The 8,839-nt window shown below is 39.6% G+C and overlaps 1 protein-coding gene across 1 annotated transcript in view; it reads right to left on the bottom strand.

Moving 5' to 3' along the window:
* Window positions 1–150, bottom strand: part of TBX18 (T-box transcription factor 18) — a 29,082-nt gene extending 28,932 nt beyond the window's left edge. The window contains exon 1 of the mRNA XM_083174710.1: window positions 1–150. This exon is cut by the window's left edge and continues 356 nt beyond it. The gene's annotated coding sequence lies outside the window, so the exon portion shown is untranslated.
* Window positions 151–8,839: the final 8,689 nt, after the last annotated feature.

Raw genomic sequence — 8,839 nt, 5'->3', positions numbered from 1 at the left:
AGCAGCAGGGGCTATGACATGCCCCCTGTGTAGCAGAGAGAAGTGAGTGTAATCCAGCCCTGTGCACGCTCAGGTAATCACCAGCTTTTCTCCTCTTCCCCCAAACTATCCCACTTCGGATGTGAGAGCTCCCTGCCTCTGCCTGCACTGCCCCCTCCTGCCTCTGCCCCTCTGTCCCTGCACTGCCCCCTCCTGCCTCTGCCCCTCTGTCCCTGCACTGCCCCTCTGTCCCTGCACTGCCCCCTCCCCTCCTGTCCTCAGCAGTCCGGCGGCCAGGGAGCAGTGACACCGGCTACACAGCGCACAGGACGCACAGCACAGCTGCTAATTGGTATTTGTAGCCCCGATCTGTCAGCACTAGCAGCAGACAGGAGAGAAGCTGCTCATTAGTGACAACAAGGGAGGAGCTCTCACATATGTCAATCACGCCTCCATCCGACCAATCACAGCCACATCACTAACCCATTGCTGGACCTACTGCCAAATTAGGCTGTACTGTTCCCCAGCTTGTAACCCCTCAGCACCCTGTATGCAGCATCCAGGTAATAATTGCTGCCCACACAACTCTCCCTGGTAATGCAGTCATGTGCAGGCCCAGCAGACTGGACTCTTGTTACTGACACACTACTACTGAGATGAGGGGGAGACAAGAACACCAGCAGTGCACAACGCGAAGCTGTTCTTGAATTTAAAAAAATGACTAATTCTCAAAGGCCCCAACTGAGCCTGCTGATGGGGCGAAGCACCCTTCCCTACATCTTTGCACTGCTATGTCCCTGTCACCAGTAATATAGGACACACAAGGATCTAACAACTTACAGCTTGTCCAAACAGTTCATTTATGAATCCATACATGTTCTGTCTTTAATAAAGATCTACAGTGTATATAGTTCTGTATTTTCCCTTCCACACTCCGGTTACTGGCAGGCCTGTGGTAACTACACACCACACACGGGGAACATGCACAGGCCAGCACAGAGCCCATAGAGGTGCAGGGACCTTGCTAACACTTTGGGCACAGTTTGGGGGCAGAAGTATGTAGAAACTATAGCAGGAGATGTAAACACATTCCATTGCCATCATTAACAATATGGGGCTCTTGCAAGTGACTGTATGCACTAAACCTGATGCATGCATTTTCATCCCAATTAGTCAGGTTTTCACCTAATTATAGTATAATTTTACCACACCGGCTAAGGCTTTCCCCTTCCTACAAGACGAAGAAGATTGGTGTTTTTACCACAGTAAGTTGAATTTAGCACCTTAATAAAAAGTTAAGGCTTCCTTTTTATAGGTTGAGAAGGTTTATGCTGGGAGTTGTTAAAATGTTTAGAGGTGCAACGGGATGTTGGACTTCACAGCTTTCCTGACAGGGGAGAAGGAAACAGGACTTTGTTCCAAGCAAACCCTCAGACCCCGAGTCCCTCACTCACAGTTCACTTGTGTTGGCTGGAAGCTGTGGCTCTCAGGGTGTGCACACATGTCAGCTAGCATTTTATTTGTCCTCCTTAACCCTTGCTCTGCCATGGGAAAGCAAGTACAGATGTTCAGCAAAAACGAAATATTAACTACATAGCGAAATATATGAAAAATGTATTATTATTATTATTATTATTATTATTATTATTATTATTATTTGACCATTACTGTTTTTCTTTCTCTTTTAAAGTTTGGCTTTATAAGAAATCATTTGGACATTAATTTTTTTAAATGATCCCAAATGGGCAAATATCGACATTTTTTTTTTAGATTTATTTAAAATATATACTATATGTAACCCGTTTAAGTGACGATTCATTACAGATCAAATTGATTCATTAATCGCATATATTAACATTTGACTGCAACTGTTTGAGATAAAAACTACCCGAAGCTATGTTATTTTAAAGCAACATCGCTGAGAAGTATTTCTGGTTCTTGATAAATCAATCGATACGAAGTAGTTCACTGGACGTTAGGGAACTGTTACCGCAAGACAAGATCAGGGACCTGAGGGATGACAGGTACAAAGACCTCACCATAGGTTCCAGATAACTCCAGATACTGTACAACTAGCACTTATGTCAGTATATATCATAGTTCTTGTTAGTAGGGGTAAATACAGTAATGCTTACAACAAGTACCGAATGACAGCGACAGAACAAATAGGACAGAAGCTACAGCAGGATCTCCAACAGCCAAGCTACAAGAGTAGCAGGACATGCAGTACTTGTAGTTCCACAGCAGCTCCCTGTAAGGGACACTGAATTACCACCCATGTAAATTCAAGCTTCCACAATATTTACATGATAAATAACAGAACAAATACAATAATTTCAAAAGTTACTCAGTTTATATGCCCGTATCCTCAATCCTTGTAAAGTGTATGAAAAATATCAGATTGATAATATGTGGTAGATTAATATCAGGTATCTGTATGCCTGAGAAGCTTCTACACAAATGTGTTATATATTATTCCTTCAAAATGTGATGCTGCAGGCACTACACAGAGATATTATATATATATATATATATATATATATATATATATATATATCATTCTTAAAACTAGTAATATATACACCTGCAGTGCCACGATATAGTATACAGATATACAATAACACTGCCCTATCTGCAGGCTGACAAGTCAATCAATGACATGTTTATTCACATATTTATCATGTTCGCTGACATTAATAAGGTTCTAAGGAGTTCCATGTAGCGGTGTCTTACTGTATACCAGCATGTTGCAATGTATCCTGCCACTAGTATAAAGGGTGGCATGCGTCAGTGTGTGCACAGTGATGTGACCACAGCAGAGATCACACGCCACTACACTAGTATAGTATTCAATTACTGGGCCACGATAGATGACAATTACCAATCCCCCAGCGTGCATTATAGCCCAAATACACACTTTCAAACACCAGAATTCAACAACAAATCATAATCTACTAGAGAAAACGGGGATTTGTGACACTTATATTGAAAAAAAAAATGATGATGATGATGATGATGAAGATCAACATCAGTAGTATCAGTACAATTAATCTTCCTATGTAATGTTGTTAGATTGACCGCATCATATAAAGATACTTTGTAACACTAGAGGAATAATTCTATTTCACCGACTCCTTGGATTTCCCAGTGCTATATGGTGATCATATTATCGAATACTTCATTGTGCCCGGCCGGCTGGTGATGTAATCTACCAGACAGAATCTACAGCCATTCAGGATTATGAATCATTAGTGATGATTTTATACTAATTAATGCAATCATCGGGGATTATGTTACCTGTCTTCTTGTGTTATCATTCGGTGACATTAATAAGGTTCTAATCTAAAGAGTTCCTTGATCCTGCCACTAGTATAAAGGGTGGCATGTGTCAGTGTGTGCACAGTGATCTGACCACAGCAGAGATCACAGAAGTAACCTGGATCTCACACACATGACACGTGCAGTACACTAGCCAGAGTCCTCCTACACACAAGTCAGGCATCATACAGTACTATATAATATGCGGAATGCATTAGGTAGGAAGCTGAGGCTGCTATTGCTGCATCAGGCTAATATATGGCTTGTTACACTGTATGTACATCTATAATAAACATGAAATATAATGCATATATGTTTTATATTAATTTGGTTGTTAGAAATAGCAGCTGACCAATGGCTTTACTTACTCCATTAATAAATATAAAAGGGATGCAATCTGATTTCGATGATGTATGTACATTTATTAATGTGAAATACGATGACTGAATGCAGTGAACGCAAATATATACAGGTGATAGGAACAGCATCAGCTTTTCAGTCACACTTTACAGTATTTGTATATTGTGTGGGGAAAAAAACAAGAAAAAAAAGTCTGTCAAATATATTTAGGATTCTAGAAATACTATTATCTGCCACGGGTTAGCTGGTCTAGTTTGGTAATAAAGTATATGTTGTACATGGGTAGGATAGTGACAGTATACATCGGTAGATGAGGTACTGTATACAATAACAGTCTCGTGTTTATGATGCTTGCCACCATGAAGGGGGTCACTATTGCGGCTAGTGGTACTGTATGTCCTAGGAACATCACAGTGATGACACAGTACAGTACCACAGCCATGACTGGCCTGTTCTCATACAACATGACTATTCATCAGACCCATCTGCCAGTCATCACACTACACACAAGAAGCAGGTGTCAGTGGATATGGGGCATAGAAGCATGACAGTTCCATCTAGAATGTTTTTTATTAATATTTTCTTATTGGTAATAAAGTAGAAAAGGACAGGAGATGATATATATATATATATATGACATTTACATACCAAGTGCAGAGCTGATACGGTATATTACTTTAAATCTTTACCACACATTGACAGAAGCGGTAGGTAGAATATTGGGTACTTATTGATCCCGGAGCATACTTTCTTTTCGTACATATGATCCAAGTAACTATTAAGGTACTGTACTGTACTGTACTGTACTGTAATGCGGAAAGATGCGCTTACATTCACATTCCACTGCTTAGTGGGGTGGGGGGGGGGGGGGATTCATAAACCGTACAATGGGCTAAAGTTGTACCTATTGTAGCACTTACTACGGTAGTTTCCTTCTAGTAAATATATATTTTCCTTCTCTAATTATATGAATCAGTGGCATATGTAATGTATACGAGTTAGTTCCCCAGTGCAGTGCAATGAGCATTAAAATAGTGTATACTTAAAATAATATACCATAAAGTGATAGAACTATCTGATATCGGAGTTGTATTATTCTTTATGAAATTTGGCACGGTCGTTTTGAATATTGAATTATACTGTATAAACTATTATATTTCCCTATACCCATGAGTGTGAGCAGATGCAGGGCACCTGGTGTGTAGGCGACTTCATGCAGTGCGACGTTATTCATACATCAGTATTGTACATCATCTTGTGTTGTTGTTCATTTAGTTAGTAAATGTGTGTGTGTAAGTATGTATGTGTATATATGTATATATATGTATGTTACATATTCTACTGCATGTCATCTCATTATTTGTATATCACATTCTAGGTGACTAGCATTACTTTCTGCTAAGGTAAATGATCTACAGAAATCTCTGTTACCCCATGACGGGTTCCATAGCCTTGCTCTGCTCTGGTTTCTAATAGATTTAGCATCAGTTTTATTTTCCCAGGGGTAGAGGCAGAAAAGCCTGGCCAATTATGTGTGCATTTGTCAGCAGTGATAATGTCCCATAGACAGCAGCCAGTCATTAGTGAAGGATGGTCTGACATTTACAGGAACAAATGCCAGCAGTTTGCCTAACAAACGGTCCCCATACTGTATTGATAAGGGACCAATGTCATGGGTGTGTGGACAGGCTCTGCTTTCTCCTCCTGTACTTACTGACATGTCAAACACAGGACAAGCCTGATTTACTTTCTACTATTCCATTCCCACCAATATCAGTATATATACTATAATGTATACACTGCCTTTACACGGCCTGACAGCCTCGCTTTTTTGCACAGTTCTTATTTAATGAATTTACATCTAATACTCCTTTCTGTACCCTAATAGAACATGGGTGCACACATTGCATAATACATCTTACCATATGAACTGTCTTTCTCTGCATACGTATTACATAGACATAGACTGAGATGGCTGTTAGTAGGATCGTATTTATATACTAGCCACCGATATCACATGCAGTAGATAGATGTTCAGCTAGCTGATACTACATACGGATGGGTTAAACAATATGTATAGCATTATATTATGGCCCTTATGGTAAGACTATATATAGGATTGCCACATGGGGGTGGCATTTGGTATACAGAACAATGACAGAGCCATAATATTTGTTTATTAGGTTATATAAAATATATTTTGAAATGATCCGATTGCAAAGTGAGCACAATATTATACATATTATAAATACTACATTTGGTGTATGTTGGATAGAGAATGACGTCATTCACCTGTCAGAAAGCCCTGTAGCAGAGCATGTATCGGTGTGAGGGCTGGGAGAATAGCACGGTGTGTACATGATGTACATACACAAGGTGGCAATAGCTGGTAGCGATATAACGATGTAAGGAAACGCGTGAGTAAAAGCAATGACTGCAAATACAATATTAAATAACTAATCCACTTAAACTACACCGTTTAGAATAAAAGTGCACCCCATCTCTTCCTGCTCCATCATATTAAACTTGTCAATTTATCAGATATACTTTTCTTTGAATGATAACAAATATTCCACAGATAAAATGAGTGAGCAATATATGTCTGATTTATATCAAGGAACATATAGTATAAGTAGCAATGAAGTATGGGATTAATATAGCAGAGGTGGTGAAACAACCATTTGTATATATAACACGTGCGGTTCAACAGAATCATCAGAGTATAGATATGTATATATAATAAGATTATTCATAAGATCCGAGAGTTTGTTTCACCCCTAATATATATATATATATATATATATATATATATATATATATATATATATATATATATATATATATATATATATATATATATATATATATATATATTTACTCCTAATGTTATTATATAACATTAAATGAAGACCGACTGCAAATGTGATATATCTGCACTTTGGAACCTACTGTATTTCACGTTAGCATTTTATATAAGGTCAGGCAGGTCTCTGAACTCACAAGCAGGAACTATAGAAAGTGTTTTCAATCACCGTTTAATTAAATGTTAAGCTCATAATGACCCAAATCATAATACTTTCTACAGTATGTTCAATGATCTACTAAATGGATTGGCCACAAATGGACAGCTACATTCTAAGCGTCATCAGAAACGCCAATACAAAGAAAGTATGTACAGTAGTGTAACATGAATGGCAGCAAACAAGCACATCAGTAACAAAACGGTCATTTCGAGTTTTGCACAGGGGTTTGCTTGCATTGCTTGTTGACAGTGTGCGAGCTCTCCTGTGATCGGCTCTCAGAGAGACAGGGTGCAGGGTGTACCAGGGTGCTCATAGGGCGCAGAGCCTGATTACATGGGAAATATACCTGCGATCACCTCTAGTTCATTCTTCCTTTTCTGCTGGCGATATCTTAACTGGTTTCGTTCAGCTGGCGGTGATCAATATAGCGATAGGGATTTCATCCCCCTTAAATGTTCTCAATTATGAGAAAAGCTGCAACTGTTCAATACTATTATCATATAGCTTATTAAACCCTATTAAACGATGCATTTGTAATGTCCATAACATCAAAGTTATTTTAAAAATGATCCATTAAAAACGTTCTAATCATACTTTATAGATAGCACAATCTCACAGGATTAGCGTGCAAGCTGCCTCAGTACTCTGTGCTTCCAGCATATTATAGATATAAGCCAGTGGCTCATTGCCCTATCGCCATTCCTCCAGCAGACATCATTACTAAGCTCTGTCACATGTAACCTGTCAGAAACACACTGTGGAAAGGTCTCACCCTCCAATCACTGCCTTCCGCAAAACTAGAAATCTCATAAAATACTAAGATGGGAGTTCTATTGACGATAGGATGTTGCTCATAGCAACCAATCAGATTCTACTCCTTTTTTATTCAGAACCTTCTAGAAGATAGTAGATAGAATCTGATTGGTTGTAATGGGCAACATCCCATCTTCAATAGAACTACAGTATCTTTGTAAATTTACTCTTAAAACATTTAGGGGGGAATTTACTAAGATGGGAGTACAAAATATCAGATGGGATGTTGCTATGGGCAACCAATCAAATCCTATTATCTTCTAGAAGGTGCTAAATGGGATGAGGTTAATTTCCTGGCGGTCGGAATCCCGGCGTTCAAAATCCTGACGCTGGAATCCCAACCGCCGAAATCCTGAAGCTTTCTCCCTCCATGGGTGTCCACGACACCCATAGAGGGAGAATAAATTAGCGTGCCCAGCATAGCGAGGCACCGGGCCCGCTGCGTGGCGAGCGCTGTGGGCCCGCTGCACGGTGAGCGCTGCGAGCCCGCAAGGGGGGTCGATCCACGTCCCCCCCTTGTCGGGATTTCGGCTGTCGGGATTCCAGCGTCAGGATTTTGAACGCCGGGATTCCGACCGCCGGGATTCCACACTGAATCCTGCTAAATAAATAAAAAATACAGTCTGATTGGTTGCCCGTAGCAACATCCCATGTGACATAGATCTCCCATCTTAGTACATTTCCCCCTTAGTGTTTTTATGAACTTTCCCATTCACTGATTGGCTACAGGTTATTCTATTTTATTGACTTCAAAACTGTACACCTGAATGAATAGCGATCAGAATAGAACTATGGGTAGCACTGCTACCTCACAACCCCAATTTCCATAAAGATAGGATGATGGTTAATCTGACTATAACAAGGGCCCTGTCCATGTTGAATGTGTGTGTTCTGCAAGTGTTTTGATGGCTGTCCTAGAGGTGCTTCACTTTCCTCTAAAAGTCCCCAAAATATACTGGTAGGTTAATTGATATAAACAATAATGATTCAATTGTGTTTGTCAGAATTTGAATAATAAGCTGGTACACCAAACAGTTGAGAATCTATAACTCTTATACTATTTCCTCCCCTCCTGGCATATTACATGCCCAGAGCATTTGGAAGCTAACAGGCTGCAGGAAATTATAAAGGAGGGGAACACCTTTTAGTGGGAAATGTGGAACATAAATAGCGAGCTGCCGGTTTTGCATGAATGATGTGTGGCCTTTCTATGAAAAAGGCATCAATAAGTGTCAGAAACAGGTGTTAAAATGTATGTCCAGATGGGGCAAAAACATATAATATATATGTTGCTGCAGATAATTTCCTTTAGACTCTGTTCTTATCAATTTCAAGTTTCTGCATCA

The sequence above is a fragment of the Crinia signifera genome, chromosome 3, assembly GCF_055691185.1.
Source record: "Crinia signifera chromosome 3, ASM5569118v1, whole genome shotgun sequence".
Taxonomy (NCBI): Eukaryota; Metazoa; Chordata; class Amphibia; order Anura; family Myobatrachidae; genus Crinia; species Crinia signifera.
Note: the sequence above shows the minus strand (reverse complement) of the source record. Positions and strands in the feature narration are given on the sequence as shown.